Raw genomic sequence first — 18,056 nt, forward strand, 5'->3', positions numbered from 1 at the left:
CCCCCAGTACTACTTTTTTTTCTATTGGTCTTTCCAGTAAACAAGGAGATCCATGTTACTTCATTATTATTATTTTTTACAAAAGAGAGCAGTTCAGATATGGGCAGCTTATGTTCTAGGTGTACCAGTTCAAATTCTATAGTTCTATAACATTTAAAACAATTTCTTAAAGGAAGGGGAAGAGGCAGCTGTTCTATAGCTGTTTAGGATTCCTAGACAGAGGTTGAAGGGGGGATAAGACGCACCTGCTTCTAACTATGCAGCTATTGATGCTTAGGGGCTTTTAAAAGATGGGTGCTTTTTAAGCTTGCCTTGTCAGGAAATCTAATGCCTTGCAAGAAGCATTTCTTTTTAAAAAAAAAAACAACAAAAAAATACCCTTCCTCATCCACTCCAAACCCTTCTCCGGCTCCACACTTCCCCAGGCTCGTCCTGGGATCCTCTTCAGTTGCCCATCCTCAATGGAAAGCAAGCATGCCAGTTTCTTGTACAGGGTATCTGACGCGTGCCTTCCAGTGCCAGGTTCAGAATTGCAGCCCCCACTGCTGACTTCTCGAACCAGTGTACAAAAAGAGACCAGGTGATGACTAAGCAGGAAGCTCCAGCATGAGTCTGAAAGATGGGCTTTTGACAAACCTGGGTCCACCTTATCTTAATGCCTTTTTTTCCTTTGGGGGACACCCACGAAACGAAAGCCATTCCTGAATTTGGGGAGATGGGTGTGTGAAGGGGAGATCTGATCATTCCTCAGTGCTACTGAACTCTGTCCAGTGTTGGCTGTTCAGCTGTAGGCAGCAGGTAAATAAAGTACACTGAGTTAGTAGTGGAAACCAAAAAAGCGTGTCTTACTTTTTTTTCCTCTGTCTTCCTGGCTGGAGCTAAAATCAGACTCTGTTTTAAAGAAAACCTTTCTTCTGAGCTAGGCTTGGGGGTGGGGAGGAAGAATCCCATACATGTTAGAGACCGATAATTTCAATTTCCATTCTTTACTCTTCTACATATTCTGTGCAAGCTACTTAAAGCATGCATGCCCCTTTGATTCCTCCTCGCTTTGGGGGAGAGACTATAAAATATTTGGAGGCTTATGTGTGCCTTATAATTAATGGAATGCATCTGAGAGGCTGCGGATTTCAGCTGCTCACCAGCTCTGCCTTAAGTAAAATAGAAATTACTGTGTGACTTTGGGCGTGGAGAAGAGGAAATGCTGCGTAGCTGGAAATGCAGTCAGCGATACAAACTGGCATGTTCATCAAAGTGTTGTTTCCTGACTGCACAGCCAGCCTGGAGGCAACCGCTTCCTATAGATGCAGCTATTTTAGGGGAAATGTGTGTGTGGTTCTGGTTCATATTGGAACAGGCCTTCCTGCCTCATGACTTTCTGAGCTGAACACAGTCCATCAACCATGGATCGTAGCCTGGCAGGTGCTCTGAGGTTGAGGTGAGCTTGTGGGCAGCGTCTGATTCATAGGTAGTACAAGTCAGTCTCAAGCTTCTGGGACATTCATGCGTATGTTGTTTGCAACACATAACACACTTTTTAAAGGGCCTTCAAGGCAAGTCTTGTTTCTGAGTGTCTGCAGAAGACTTCCTTGTGTACAGTATGTCTGCTGCATTAATGTTCAGTGTAGCAACTGGAAATGAAATCCAACCTCTTCTTTTATTCCAAGGATTTGTGTCCTAGTTGCCAGAGCGGTGAGCAATAACTTGTTGAATTCCTCGTAAAAATTAGCATGAAATAACTAACAAGTGTTCCTGGGATGAGTGCTTCAGACTTGCTCACTTAAGCAGAATTTAGCTGCAGGTTTGCAGTCTCTTTTTGTGGACGAGGTTTAGGGATCTTCCTACATAAAAATAAAGAGTTTGTTGCAAGTGTGCTTTCCAATTATTGACAAATTTCTGTGGATTTCTAGTGTGGGAAGGGCCTGCACAAATTATACTGGAAAAACCTTCAGTGTAAGTTTGAGCAACTCATCAAAGTCTCACAGAACGCAGCCCCCTTTGCTTAAGGTCTTTGCGGTAGCGCAGGATCCCTTAGTGATCAACAAGCGCATTTAGGAAGCTTATCACACCACACTTTCATATTTCCATGAATGTGTGTTCATTCTGAGAAAACCTGAGGGCATTGGACCAATCTTTTAACATCTCATTTTCTTGAGGGACAGCCATTTAGTCTGTTGCAGCAATTTTTCGGCACATTTAAAAGTTTCTTCTGGCCTAAGCTTTCCTAGATAAGAGCCAACTTCATCAGATACATGAAAGCGTATCGCCAGTTGGCAAGTAGAGAGATGCCTCAGTGTCTGAATCCCTCCTGCCAAGAACACTTTTTTTACTGGCCAGAAGGCCATGAAATGGCCATTCGTAAAAAAATGTTCATACAGCTCTTACTGTTGGAACTCTCCCTTGTCTAAATGGAGTAGGCAGTTGCAGAATTTCCTCCCGCCTCTAGCATATTTGATGTCTATTTCTAAGCATAAATTTGTGCGCTAGAGCAGGGCATGTGCTGCTTTGATTTGTTGCACCCAACCTACCCCATGCTCCTGTTTCTAACAAGATGCTTGTGCTAAATGTCTTGTGTGCACTGATGTTCAGATGGTGGGAGTATGTGTGTGGTTACTCAATACATTCGTGCCTTGGTACCCCGGCGTTTTGGCTCCCGAACGCCCCAGACCCAGAAGTGAGTGATGCAAACGTTCTTTGGAATCCAAATGTCCAACAAGGCTTCTGATTGGCTGCGCTTCGGTTTCCGAACATTCTGAAAGTCGAACCAACTTCCGGAACGGATTCTGTTCAACTTCCAAGCTACGACTGTAGTGAGGGAAAGACACTCTGCATATGCTTGGGTGCTTTCATGTTGCTTATATATATTCTAGGTTTTAGGAATTGGATTTGAGCTGCTTCCACAATTGCAAACCAGAACCGTTGGCACCACTCCCTCTGCGTAACCAGTGTGCTCCAGGACTTGTTCTATTGGCTACAACATTCAAACCTAATTTCAGTAGAAGCAACCCTGTGGTTATCATATGAGCCACACCTGAGTTACGCTATAGAAAAGAGTGGCTCACGGTCACCCACTGAGCTTGTTCTATTTGACATTTTATACCGTCCCCTCCAAAAGAAGATTTTTTTCCTTCCGACATTGCGTTAGGATAGGGCAAGGTGGTGGGTGACTGGCTGGACTGTAGCTCGGTGGTAGAGCACATGCTCTGCGTGCAAAAGATCCCAGGGTCAGTCTTGGGTAGAATTGTGAAAGATCCTGAAACCATGGAGGCTTACTGCCAGTAAGAGTAAGACTGCAAAGGAACCAGGTGGGTCAGTAGCTTAACTTCAGGCACCAGGCCTGTTGGCAGACCAACTCAGCACAACAAATCTGCAAGCAAGACCCCAAAGCAGTATCAACTCCACAATGAGGGGCTCAATTGCAGATGACCGCAGTACCTGGAGACAGGCCCGCGCATCCCAAGCAGGGACCAGTGGCAGAATGATCTACAGCCCTGGATATTGTCATTTTAAGAGTTCTGGGAATTGCTAGGAGGCTCCTATTTACCTCAGAGGTACGATTCTCATTCCCTGGGAAGAGGGATTGAATGTGAATATGGGGTCTCCTAGCAACTCTCGGCACCCTTAGCTGACTGCAGTTCCCAGGGTGCTTTGGGGGAAGCCAGTGGCATAATAGGTAAAGGTAAAGGGACCCCTGACCATTAGGTCCAGTTGTGGCCGACTCTGGGGTTGCGGCGCTCATCTCGCTTTATTGGCCGAGGGAGCCGGCGTACAGCTTCCGGGTCATGTGGCCGGCATAACTAAGCCGCTTTTGGAGAACCAGAGCAGTGCATGGAAACACCGTTTACCTTCCCGCCGGAGTGGTACTTCTCTATCTACTTGCACTTTGATGTGCTTTCGAACTAGGTTGGCAGGAGCAGGGACCGAGCAGCGGGAGCTCGAACCGCCGACCTTCTGATCAGCAAGTCCTAGGCTCTGTGGTTTAACCCACAGCACCACCCGCGTCCCCAGTGGCATAATACTGCTTCATTAAATGTATAGTGCAGACAGATGAGGCCGGAGTTGAGGGTTCGGCAATAGGATCGATACCATTACCACCACAACTCCCTAGCTTGTTAACCAGGGGTCCTAGAAAGGGCTGCATTAGGACTTCCAAGTTCAAAACAAAACAAAACAAGGCTAAGATAGCATATGACTCACCCAGTATTGTGTCTGTGGAGAGCTGGTGCTGAAAATGGCCACTATGGTTAACCCAGTTATGAGCTCCTGAGGTCTAGTCTACTCAGGCAGCAGAAAGAGACAGTAGCCAGAGTTGTGTACGGTGGTACCACAGGTTAAGAACTTAATTCGTTCCGGAGGTCTGTTCTTAACCTGAAACTGTTCTTAACCTGAGGTACCACTTTAGCTAATGGGGCCTCCCACTGCCACCGTGCCGCCAGCGTGCGATTTCTGTTCTCATCCTGAGGTAAAGTTCTTAACCTGAGGTACTACTTCTGGGTTAGCGGAGTCTGCAACCTGAAGCGTCTGTAACCTGAGGTACCACTATTATCTAAGCTGGCGGGAGAGGATACTAATTTTGAATGCTTGCATTAAAAATAAATAAATCCCTGTAAACAAAAAGTCCCAGGGCATCAGGGAAAGTGGTAATAAACTACCTGTTTCATACTTGCTTATTTTATGTAAATAAGCCCCCCTCCCTCAGGAAAGAGGTAAAGTCTTTTCCACTATACCACATTAAGAACGCAAGATAGTAAAACGATAGGAAGAAGAGAACATTTAAAAATACAGTATTATTTTGACATGAGGTGGGGAAATAATTTTTACCTTGTCAAGCTGCCTCCATGAGCATCAAATGTATTTTTATTTCTAAAAGACGTTTGTACCCTGCCTTTTGGCTCCCAAAGTTCCTCACCTCATCAATTAAAGGCAACATAACCCTGAAGCATTTCCCCCCGAACTGATTTTCTGTCTAGGACTATTCGTTTTCCTTTAGGCGCCAAGCGAAAACGTTCCCCTTCGACCAGGCCTTGGGCTGATTAACATGCTGTGTCTTTTCACATGTGTTTGTGGGAGGCGGGTTTATTGGTTTGCTTTATTCTCGTTTTTAGTATGTATTTTGTTTTTTCATTTTGTATTTATATGCCTTGAACTACCCAGAGCATTTCAGGCGAGAGGCAGTATACAAATTTTATTATTATTATTTTATTTTTATTTTTATTATTATATAATTAAAACTAACATATACAATGCCTTTTAAGCCACAAGGATTCTTCTAGGCACAGAGGGAAGAGCCTTTAACCTTCCTAATGTTGTTGAACTGCAAACATGGCTAATAGCCAGGACTGATGGGAGTTGCAATTCAGCAATGTCTGGAGGACAAACTGCGCCATACAACTGACCTAGGCTGAGGAAGTGAGATTTCTGGCTTGCACTTAGGAAGACTATGTGCCAACACACTTGGTTGTACCCTAGTTTTGATCCTGGTCCATCTGTCTCTGCCTTAGCCCCCACCCTTTCTTGGGGGCCAGTATTCCTAAAATCAGAAGTTCATAAGCTTATCTGTTAAGCTTCTCACCTGCTGCTGGAGGATAACAGTGAATCTAAGGAGCAGCTCCACCCCCATCGTTCAGCCCGGATACAGAGATCCAGCACCGAGGGCCTTCTGGCAGTTCCCTCGCTGCGAGAAGCGAAGTTACAGGGAACCAGGCAGAGGGTCTTCTCAGTAGTGGCACCCGCCCTGTGGAACGCCCTCCTATCAGATACCAAGCAAATAAACAACTATCTGACTTTTAGAAGACATCTGAAGGCAGTCCTGTTTAGGGAAGTTTTTAATATTTGAAGTTATATTCTGTTTTTAGCCCTCTGTTGGGAGCCGCCCAGAGTGGCTGGTATAAATAAATAGTATAACTAATAAAATAATTATTTTTATTACTACTAAAAAACCTGCAGAGCTAAGTTCCCTATTTTGGGCACCCCAGTAGTTGTGATTGGCCAAGGCTTACCTGTCTCACTGAAACAGTAAACTTGTGTCTGAGCTGTACCACTGCAGAGTGCAGAGGGTAGGGCTTGCGTGCTGGAATGTACCTCCATGCAAAATATTCATTGGATGTAGAAGGTTACCACGTCAGGGAGAAGGGCAGGTTATAGCCTGCCTCCCTAATGCGCCAGTTTTTCATTTTCTATATGCAGGGACATTGAAACATGTGATTCTCCTACCTGCAGTCTGAAGTAGTACAACCCAGATACAGCTTTGCCACGGCAGTGAGAACTAGGATGTTGTGTTTTTTCGCTTCTGAGTCACTTGTCTAGCCCCACACAATAAAGCCAGGCAGGCTGGAGAAATGTGCTGTGTGTGTGTGTGGTTTCTTTGTTCGTTTCGTTTCATTTCATTTCTATTTTTTTGCTTCCTTTCCATCAGCTTTAACATCAGAGAGGATCAAGAGCCCTCATTTGTACTTCAAAGTATTCCACAGCAAATTGGTAAAACCTAGAAAAGAAATCCTGAAAAATAATGCCTGCCTCTTCTTCCTTTCCGTTCTCACTTCTATAGAGATATTTGTCAGCAATAATTAAATAAATAAATAATAAATTAAACCCTGGCCGCCAAAGGGATTTTCCCACCCCCTCCTCCTCCTGCTTGTTTGTGTTAAAATTGCTAGTTTCCTTGAAAATACAACAGATGCAGAGGTCAATACAAGGTGCCTGACTTTCCTTACCAAAACGCAATGAAAGGGTTAATAATCTGGAAAACTGAATTCTGCAAATCCAAACTTAATCCTGGGTATACTATTTTTGCAATTGTTAATTCAAAAAGTTGTCTGCTCTAGCTATCCTTAAAATATCTGTCTCCTTTTACACCTCCTCCTCCTCATATTCTTTCTTTTATTTGATGCATCATTCTAGAACGTGGGATGTGAGGCTACACTTCAGAAGCAGGAACCTAAGTCCTATGGAATTCCGGGTTGCGGACTATTCTGCTTGTCCTCTCGTTCCAATCGTTTGCCATTCTGGGCAGGCATCGTGAACCTGTCGCCCTTTTCCTGTTGCTGCACTACAACTCCCATCATCCCCGGCAATTGGCCATGCTGGGTGGGGCTGATGGGAGTCAGAGCCCATCAGCATCTGGTAGGGCTAAAGGTTTCCCCATCCCTGGATTTGAGGGTTTCATGAGGACGTTTCAGGTTGGTTGCTGCTCCTGTTTCTGCTAGTCCCTATAGCACAAAGGCTTGACATGCTTGCATGAACCATCTCAGGTGATCTGCTGTGCCAGACCTTGGGTTAAGAGCTTGAATAAATATCCTTTTCTGTCAGTGGTATGGCTGGGGCTAGGCTTGAAGGCTCAGAGCCCCAGGCCTTACAACCCGCCCCACCCAGTGTGGTGGAGTGTGGTAGAGCGGCCAGTGTGGTGTAGTGGTTAAGAGCGGCGGACTCATAATCTGGTGAACCGGGTTCGATTCCCTGCTCCTCCACATGCAGCTGCTGGGTGACCTTGGGCTAGTCACACTTCTCTGAAGTCTCTCAGCCTCACTCACCTCACAGAGTGTTTGTTGTGGGGAGGAAAGGAAAGGAGAATGTTAGCCCCTTTGAGACTCCTTAGGGTAGTGATAAAGCGGGATATCAAATCCAAACTCCTCTTCTTCTTCACCCCCATGACTACCAAGAGATTGGTTAACTATGGTGGCAATACCTGAATCAGCAACTAGGCTTACTCAGAAAGTATATTTCCCTTCTCTGAAACACAATGATGCTTATTCCCAAGCGAAGTGTATTTCTCAGCAGGGCAGCAGTAGCAAATTCCGTTTCATTGTCATAGCGCTGATGCTGCCAGGTTTTGAATGAATTTAAATTCCAAAACTGTACATGCTCAAGAGTATTACTCTTTTATTTATTTATTAATCAGGACAGCGAATGGCGGGGCTTTGCTCTTAACGTATGGGCTGTAAAAGCCATGGTATAAATGATGAATTAGTGGGGTGGAGCAGGGAAAAGAGGAATATTCATTTTTGTGCTTTGCAACCGAATTAATACACATGGCTGTCCAAAGACCATTAAGTCCAGGGTCTAAAAATGATCTAGTTTTCAATACCAAACCCTTAAAGAGGCAGTAGAGCATAAGACTCTTACTCTCAGGGTTGTGGGTTCAAGTCTCACATTGGACAAAAGTTTCGTGCATTGCAGGTACAGTGGTACCTCGCAAGACGAATGCCTCGCAAGACAAAAAACTCGCTAGACAAAAGGTTTTTCCGTTTGCGAGTTGCCTCGCAAGACGAATTTCCCTATGGGCTTGCTTCGCAAGACGAAAACGTCTCGCGACTTTGTTTCCTTTGTCTAAATAATAATTTGCAAGACGAAAAATTCGCTAGACGACAAAACTTGCGGAACGAATTAATTTCGTCTTGCGGGGCACCACTGTATTGGAACTAGATAACTCTCAGGGTTGCAGATGGTGACAGCAGGCACGAAATTAAAAGATGCCTGCTTCTTGGGAGAAGGGCAATGACAGGCCTAGACAGCATCTTGAGAAGTAGAGACGTCACCTTGCCAACAAAGGTCCGTATAGTTAAAGCCATGGTTTTCCCAGTAGTGATGTATGGAAGTGAGAGCTGGACCATAAAGAAGGCTGATCGCCGAAGAATTGATGCTTTTGAATTATGGTGCTGGAGAAGACTCTTGAGAGTCCCATGGACTGCAAGAAGATCAAACGCATCCATTCTTAAGGAAATCAGCCCTGAGTGCTCACTGGAAGGACAGATTGTGAAGCTGAGGCTCCAGTACTTTGGCCACCTCATGAGAAGAGAAGACTCCCTGGAGAAGACACTGATGCTGGGAAAGATGGAGGGCACAAGGAGAATGGGGCGACAGAGGACGAGATGGTTGGATAGTGTTTTCGAGGTTACCAGCATGAGTTTGACCAAACTGCGGGAAGTAGTGGAGGACAGAAGTGCCTGGCATGCTCTGGTCCATGGGGTCACGAAGAGTCGGACACGACTAAACGACTCAACAACAACAACAACAACAACTCTCAGGGTCTCTTTCAACTCAACCAGCTACAATGGCTCTGTTCTGCCTCCACATTGTCAGAGGCAGCAATTCTTCTTAATACCAGGGGAGAACGCTCTGGTCCTACTTATGGATGTCTCACAGGCATCTTGTTGGCCATTGTGGGAACAAGATGGCGGACTAGATGGGACATTCCTCTTGTGGTGTTATCTTTCAGAGCTACAGCCTGACACGTTATCTGGTGCTAAGACATGGCAAGGCTAGCCAGCCAGGCCCTTCTATCAGGCAGACTATGGCGCATGCTTCAGACAGCAGATGCTTGGGGTAGGGGGTGATATGAGCCTCTCTGACTATTTCCCTTGAGCAGTCTTGTCCCAGATATTCCCCTCTTTTGGGTCTCCCTGTCCTGGGCTCCCTAATCTGGTCGTCTGCCTCAGGTGTTATCCCATCAGCAGTACTGAAGTAAGATAAACAAGTTATGAGACACTCAAGGTAAAGGTAAAGGACCCCTGGACAGTTAAGTCCAGTCAAAGGCGACTATGGGGTTGCGGCGCTCATCTCGCTTTCAGGCCGAGGGAGCCAGCACTTGTCTACAGACAGCTTTCCAGGTCGTGTGGCCAACATGACTAAACCGCTTCTGGCACAACAGGATACTGTGACGGAAACCAGAGGGCACGGAAACACCAGTTACCTTCCCGCCGCAGCGGTACCTATTTATCTACTTGCACTGGCATGCTTTCGAACTGCTAGGTTGGCAGGAGCTGGGACAGAGAAACGAGCTCACCCTGTTGCGGAGATTCGAACCGCCAAGCTTCTGATCAGCAAGCCCAAGAGGCTCAGTGGTTTAGACCACAGCACCACCCACATCCCTTACGAGACACCCCCCCCCCCCAAGTAGTTGGCATCTGGACAACTGGGTGTTTTCCATGAGTGTCCATTTGTTAAAGAGTTTTAGTATTGTTTTACATGTGTGTTTTTTCGTGTTTTTTGCTGTTTTTAATTATTTTATGTGTAAATCGTCTTGGTGGTGGTTTCAAAGGCACATTTGGGTTTTGAGAATGCTGTGTGTGTCACCCACCAAGAGAGAACCATGCACTCACAGACACTCGCCACTTTTCCAGGGGAGCTGGCTAAGAATCAGATCCACTACAGTGGTACCTCAGGTTAAAAACTTAATTCATTCTGGAGGTCCGTTCTTAACCTGAAACTGTTCTTAACCTGAGGTACTACTTTAGCTAATGGGGCCTCCCGCTGCCGCCGCACCACCGCCACACGATTTCTGTTCTCATCCTGAAGCAAAGTTCTTAACCCCAGGTACGATTTCTGGGTTAGCGGAGTCTGTAACCTGAAGCGTCAGTAACCAGAGGTACCACTGTACAACGAATCCCATTGTTGGAAAGAACTTAAGAGCTGAAAGAGGAAGCAGGAAAGAGAAAAAAGGGAACCACCCTCACAAAAAGCAGGTAATGGATGAGTGGGTGGCCTAGACACAAAGTCATGTTGGCATTTCTTGGCCTAAATGAACCTTTGAACCCCATTCAGAGGCCTGGACAAATAACACCGCTTTCAAATTCTGCCTGACCGCAACCAGGACAGGGGAATGCCTGGTCTCATCTGAGAAGGAGTTCCTAAGGTGAAATATTGTCTGCCTCCTATTCACACCCTCCTTGCCGTCCACAGCAGTGGTACTTTGGGAAGAGCCTCTCCCTTTGATCATCACAGAAGTATGTGTAACGTCTCTCGTATTTTTTCCATGTAACATTTTTACAAATCAGTTTCATTTGTTGAGACATTAGGAAGAAAAGGGGGGGAGGGGGGGAAGATGGGTGGGGTCGGGTGGTGAGGTTTCTATTTTGCTTAATGTACGGTATGTAGGGTTTGGTGTCAGCGTTACTCGTGCCGGTTCTCTGCTGTTCACTTGTGTTCCTTTGGTGGTGAGAGAGGTTGGGGCTGGCCTAGGGTGTGGTTGTTTGTGCTCCCTCTGATCATAAAACGCCATGTTGGGACACATTTATGGCTGCCTTGAACAGTTTCAGTTGTGGACTTACACATGTTTAGGTTTATTGTTCCTTGTATTTTGAGCCAAACAGAGGGACAGACCCTCCAACTGTCCCTGTTTTCCAGGGATAGTCCCGGATTTACAGAAGCCACCCCACTTTGCGATTTTTATCCTGCTTTTCCTCATGACGTCCTTACTTTCATCAGAGAAATGTTGAGGAGAATGTTGGAGGTTATGAAATGGCATTACTACTACTATTATTAATCGTCTGATTTCCTACCCATTGAATTCAGTAAACACCAGAGCACCTATGACAAACTAAAATAGATAGCAGGGTGGGTTTTTTTTTTTTTTACAAATATGTTTTGTTTTAATTCTAATTGTATTGCTTCATCATTTTGGTGTTTGCCACCCTGGGTTCCTTTGAGAAGGGAGGGCAGGATAGAAATTTTATAAACTGTAATAGCCCCAACAGCAGAGGAAAAGTCTAGCAATGTGGAAGTTGCTTGGAACTTTTCTTGAAGCAAAGTGACCGTCAATGTGAAGACCTTAGCAGCTGGGCTGAATGATACAGAGGAGAAAAATAAACCTAATTAAGAGGTGCGGAAGTTCAACAGCACACAGGTGGGTGAAACCGTGACAGACTTTGAATGTTTTGGCAAGATGCCAGTGTGAAATGAGTGGCACCTGAAGGTGACGGCAAATGACAAGGACACTGGTTACACACACACATATACACACCCTACCCCCTGAGAGATTTTGGATGCATGAAAGATTGAAGAGTTTTAATTTCCGCCACTGGGCCCAAGTTATAAAATGACAAAAGAGTCTTGTGTGCTTTCCACCTTCCAAGTAGTGTGGGAGGTAGATCAAGGGTCTAAACATTCCTATATACAGAAAATATTTTATTCTTTTTCCAGATTAAAAGTCACATTTTGTTGTTCAACAGTTCTGTTCCAATTCAACAAACCTAGTGACTTCCTGCTCACCCAACACCAATGTTTATAACCCAAATTACATACAATTGCGTTTTAAAGTTCTGTTGTTTTTCTGTTGCATTTATGTTCTGCTAGTTTCTTACACTTCAAACCCCGCTTTGGTCTTTGCATATGGAAAATAACTTTTTAAATAAGACTATAAAGTACTTCCAGTCCTCCTTAAAGGATTCTAAATTTGTGTCTCTAATCAGTGCCGTTGGTTTTGCCATCTCTGCATATTCCAAGATTTTCATCAACCATCCTTCAAGGGGGTTCTTTCATCCTTCCATTTCTGTGCATAGAGAATCCTTGGTGCTGTAGTTACATGTGTAAACACAGTTGAGGCTTTATTTGGAATTTCGCTGTCTAATATCCTCAGCAGGAAAGATTCTGGCCTTTAAAAAATTTCATTATACGTGTTTCATGTCCCAAAAGGCCTTGAGCCATTTCATGAGCATTTTACCCAGGATCACATTGACCAGAGTTATATCCTGGATGGTATTCAAACTTTCCACCTTTTTCTTTCAATTTCAATTTAATTTCCCCTTCTTTTCTTATCGTTAAGGGCACCCCAGAAGTACAGAAATGGAAAGTAAATTCGGCATCCTGCCAGTCTCATTGTGCCCCCCCCCCACTAAAGACAATTTCTAGTCCTTATGAGGGCAATATAAGCTTGTAAGTGTATGAGCTTGCGGTGGAGTGGGCAGAGGTGAGAGGTTGTGAATTGTGCAAGGCCCCTGTAGCCAGGTGTTAAGTTGTGGGTGAACATATCAGACGACACAGCGATTCTTCCAAAGCAGCTCTTTATTTGTAAGCTGGAACAGAACTGAACTGAAGGCCTCAGTCAGCCTGCTTATATAGAGCTCCAGTACTTTGTTACTGTAACAACTTTCTAAAACTATTCAATCATTGAACGTCACTGTCGATCCTTAATTTGCATACAAACTATCCAATCACTGAACGTCACTTTCGATCCTTCATTTGCATAACTATCTACAGTATCTCCCTGCTGGCCCAGGGTGAGAACTTCAGTACATAACACCAGGCATGGATTTGAACCAGGCTAGCTCCATGTCCCTGACACAAGGGGTTTCACTGCACAAACAGCGACAAATTTCAGGAGGAAGCCAGGAACAAAAGCTTCGAAAGAGTCTTCTGTGAGCCAGACCCCACTTGCAAGTTCACATAAAAAATAAAACCTCCATGTTGTGACCCATAAGGAAAATCCAAACTCTGCAGCTGGGGAACACTTTTATTAAAATCAACAAAACTCGGTATCACAATTGTTCTTGTAAGCTTTTGAAAATTAATAAAATGCAATTCACAAAAAAACCCCAAAATGTCACAAAATAGGGGGCAAGCTTTTGGGTTCTTCAGTTCTCTTCATCAGGCTAGATGCTACACAAAGTGGGGTAGGAGGACGAGGAATCCTTAAAGGGCAAAAATTAGGTTGGATGTTGGAGTTGGGATGGAATCTACAGTCGAAGGGAATTTATTTTCTACCACCTGAACCACTAGTTAACAATACTATCCAATTTGGCTTTTTCTTACCTGATACGCCACATATGAGGAACCTTAGGCCCTGCAGAGGTTGCTGAACTACAACTGCTTTCACCCTGGGCCCTTAGCCATGCTGGCTGGGGCTGATGGGAATTGTGGTTCAGCAACATCTGCAGGGCCAAAGGATCCCTGCAAAATTGACCTCTGACTTTGCTAATACGTAGGTAGACTGCCTTGCTTCTTTTTACTGCTGTTGTCTGCCTAAGTAGGAACCTACACATTCTGCTTTAAGGCATGAGACAAGCCTGGGTAACAGCTGTGCTTTGTCCTTTTTCAAGGTTTGCCATACATCCGAATTTTCCGGACATATCCAGAATACTGTAGTTGGTAGCAGTAGCTGGGCGGAAATTGGGGAAATGTTCGGGAAAATCTGGATGTATGGCAACCCCGTGTCGGCAGTGTCGTTTTTGCTGATTTTCCATAAAAATAGCTCAACAACTTTTCTGTCTGGATTTTCACTGTTTGAAATACGGCAACCCTGTTTAAACATGGGGACCAACCACTGTTTTGTTATTCTCAAATCCCAGCAATGACCTGACCTGCAATCTCCTTTTTGAGACTGCTATGACTAAAATAAATGCAGACCTCATGGCTGCAACATTCACACCATTATTATTATTATTATTATTATTATTATTATTATTATTATTCCTCTTCCTCCTGCCACCTGCTTTGTCTAACATCCAGCCTGACGAAGAGTGAAGTTGGAAGCTTGCTCACTATTTCATGAGATTTGGCTTGCTCCCAACTATGAATTTTGAAGCACACCATGCTTCCCACATTTCAATATGTTACAGGTTTGGTGTTTTAGCAGTTAAAGTTAGGATTTTGGTGGGAAAGGAATGTAGCAGGTGTTAGTGGTAATAAAAATATCCAAATGCTGTTTCTCTGCCCCGCCTTTCCAGGCATTTGATGTTAATTCATCATGATTGAACATAATGTATATTTTATACGTTGCATGTCACGAAGGCTTCTAGCTTTACAATAAATTACTCACATACTTTAGAAATTCTGTTTAATCTTTGTGGCATCAAATGCCGCATACAGATGATTTTGTGGAAGTCTTCTTTCAGATTTCAATGTGAAGTATATCTATTGCTTCCAAAATAACCTTCCACCTCTGAAATGGATACGACACGCCTAATAATATTATGTCATGGAACTTTAAAGTGATGATCTTCACCCCTGAACCATATCTGATAATAGGCTATAATTTTTTAACAGCATCCATTAATATTTTTCTGCCTTCAGTACGTTTTTATTGGACATTGTGTGTGTGTTTTAAAATTATAATGGGAACTGAAGACAAATGCAAATTGTTCATGCATCCAAAATGAGGCAATTTTTTCAGGATTTTAATTGGCTTTTTGGCATTGGGACATTCTTCCTTATCTTAAAGAAAATTGACACCTTCAAACGTTGTTTTTCAAATGTGACTTTGAAGGATGCTTTTACCTCTGCAACTGATGAATTGGAATTGCTTTCGCCTTTGTTTTTCGCCCCAGCATCTAGAGTTGGGGATACTGGAAAGGGCTGGGCTTTTTTGGGGGGGGTGTTAAAGAGTGAGATGGAACAAAGCCCCTAAGTCACAGCAAGGTCCTTCCGGCAACGCTGAGCTTCCTCGCCTCTCATTGCAAAAAGTAACCCCTGTTTTGAAACCAGAAATTAAATGGTCACCATAGAAAAAAACGACCCCGGCCCCCTGCCTAAACTTGGCTTTGTTTGTTTCGTTTGTGCTGTGCGATCAGTTCGATTCGGAGGATGGGAGAGAAGGCGGAGGAGGATATTGTTATTGCAGGTTCTCTTTAAATTAAAAAAAAAGGGTACCTCTTTTGCACTGTGACTGTTTCCTGCTTCTGGGGTGTGTGTGTGTGTGCTCGGGAGCAGGAAACAGGAGCTGCAAAACCAAGGGAAGCGAGTGCGAGGCAAGAGGCTATACCAGGCCAGCCAGGAATGAGATTTCAAAACACTTCCTCCTCCTTCCAGAAATGTGATCGCCGTTTTCTTTGGGCAACGGGGAGGTGTGGCGGAGCATCCTTAGGCCACAGAAGGTGAAGCCACCACGTGGGACGCGTGGCGGTTCTGCCAGCCTGATGATGATGGCACACTTCGTGGCGTGAGCCCTGGGGGAGGGGGAGAGAAAGGGAGAGAGAGAGATCGGCTGGATCTCGAGGAGCGGGAGAGAGAGAGAGCCACCAAAGAGGGGGGAGGAAGCCCCTGAAGAGAGCCTCCCCCCTCCCCCCAGCAAGCACCCACTTGTACAGCTGATGAGGATGGAGGATCTTTCCCCACCAAGCGGGGAGGTGATGTAAGTCCAACCCTCCCCACACCCTTAACCTCGCCTGCAAGAATAACCGGGGTAGGGGGGTGTTGGGGGGGGGAGGGAGGAAGAGGGGGGAGGGCGGGGGGAGGTGGTTGCATAAGGGGCGGAGGGGAGAGCATCCGTGGGGGCAGACAGGTGGTGCCTCCCCACCAACGCGCTCTCCCACCGCTGCGTCCTCCTGGGGGAGAGGAGGATGATGATGACGAGGCTGTTCCCGGGAGAGAGGGGAGAAGGTCCCCCTCCCCTAACTCTGGGGTGGGGGCATCGCGGGACAGCCCGCTCAGCTGGGGGCTCCGGGGCCTCGGCCCAGCGCCTGGCCGGCGGAGGCGCTTCCTTCCTTAAACAGACAAGATCGCCTTCCTGGAGCCAAGGCTCGCTCCATCCCAGTTATTTGTGCGATGCTTGACCCCCCCCCCCCCCGCATCTAACTGTATGGCGAGCTCCCAGCACTCCGTGCCCTAGATCTGCCCCTTTTGATCTCCCCCCACCTTCCTATCTGCTTCGCTTGCATGCTGACCCCTTGCAGCTCTGCTCCCCCCACTCCTAGCTATTCCTCAGATCTGCTGACCAAGCGCCCCATCGTCCCCAAGTGCCTGCTCTCCCCTTAACTTAGCATTCTACTTCCCGCCCCCCATCAAGCCCACCCTTTCCCCCTTCTCCTCGTCTAACTGCAGGCCAGGTGCTGCTCTCCCTCAACCCCCGTTTTCCACCGGGAATCATAGATTTGCAAGTTGGAAGGGACCCAGGTGAGGGTTGCATGCTGCCCCCTGGCCCAATTCCACATTGTCCCCACTCTGGGTTTTCTTCCCAGCTGGTTTACCCCACCTGGCCAAGCCCTGTTCCCGTTGCTTAGTGTCCCCCTGATAAACTGCACCCGCTCCCTTTAATAGGAAGCTGCCTTATACGGGCAGGATTGAACCTGGGACCTTCTGCATGCAAGGCAGATCCTCTCCCACTGAGCTACAGCCCTTTTCCCTGACACTCCTTACCTTCCTTACCTTCTATCCTGACTTCATTTGCATTTCCTGCTCCTGGGATCTGTGCTGCACCATATCCTAACTGCATTCTGGCCTCTGTGCTCCCCTGGCTGCCCTAATCTCCTACCAAGAATTAGGAATTAGGCTCCCACATTCACATTGTATTTGCTGGACAGCTGTTTTCATTTCCTTCGCTGCTCAGTTGTGCATACCGCCCTGGATCAGGGCCTCCTCCATTCACCTGCCCCTACTTTCCATCACTGGGTATGTTTTTTCTTCCTCTCCCCCCACCATTCAAATCAAATTGCATTCCCTGTGACTCCCCGCACCCATGCTGTATGCTGGTTACTATCCCGCTGTGTCCCATAAACTGTATTTTGATTCCCTTACCCTAGACTTGCTCCCTTCTTATCTAATTGCTTGCTATTCTCCTTGTCCCAGAGATCTGTAGCACTATTCCAGTCCCATTGGACTTCAGGGAGCATGCTACTCCCCCCCCCCCCAAAAAAAATCCATTCAATTGCATGGTGAATTTCCTGTTTGGTTGCTTCCATTTTTTCCCTATCCTGCTGATTCACCCCATTCCCAGGAACTTATTTCAGTTCTTCCATTTTTTAAAAAAATATTGACCCTAAGCATATTCTCTACCTCTGCCTAATCAAATTGTGCAAGGCTGAGTTTGGGGCTCACCCTTTGGAATTTGATTTATGAAGCAATAATAACAGAGAAGAATGCCTCTGAGTACATGCAGAGTACATATGCCCCACCAGTGAGTAGCCACTGCTTGTCCCTAGGTATTGAGGATGATGGAACTTCGCCCCAGCCAACCATCCTGCTGGGTCTGCGATAAACAGGCCCCTCTGTTGTTTTCCTGTGGTTTTGCATCTGTTCCTTAATCATATGTATTGTTGAGCATTGGTAATATTGCCTTGTAACAGAAAAGGTGGGAGGACTGAGCTGGTGTGCTTGAGGAGTGAGTGTTTTGTCTCTGAATCCTTCATCCCTGTGTTCTCCCATTCCCCGCCACCCAGCTCCCTAAACATCAGACTTCTGCGATCCCTTTCACCCACACCATGGTGCCTTGCCAGGGTTTAATGCCAGTGCCCCAATCTCAAGATGTGACCTTAGTTATATCCTTCCCTGGGTGGGAAGGCAGGATGCAAATTTAACAAATAAAAGGGTGTAGCCTTTACTAAATAGTGGTGCTAAATTATGTTTCCTAC

General features: G+C 45.8%; 1 protein-coding gene across 3 annotated transcripts in view; it reads left to right on the forward strand.

Annotated features, from left to right (window-relative positions):
• Positions 1-15,321: 15,321 nt before the first annotated feature.
• Positions 15,322-18,056, forward strand: part of TBKBP1 (TBK1 binding protein 1) — a 67,933-nt gene continuing 65,198 nt past the window's right edge. Inside the window, exon 1 of one of the 3 annotated variants that reach the window (XM_028701771.2) lies at positions 15,322-15,841. The gene's annotated coding sequence lies outside the window, so the exon portion shown is untranslated. The remainder of the gene's footprint in view (positions 15,842-18,056) is intronic. The other 2 variants (XM_028701769.2, XM_028701770.2) reach the window with 2 other exon arrangements.

The sequence above is a fragment of the Podarcis muralis genome, chromosome 13, assembly GCF_964188315.1.
Source record: "Podarcis muralis chromosome 13, rPodMur119.hap1.1, whole genome shotgun sequence".
NCBI classification, from domain to species: Eukaryota; Metazoa; Chordata; class Lepidosauria; order Squamata; family Lacertidae; genus Podarcis; species Podarcis muralis.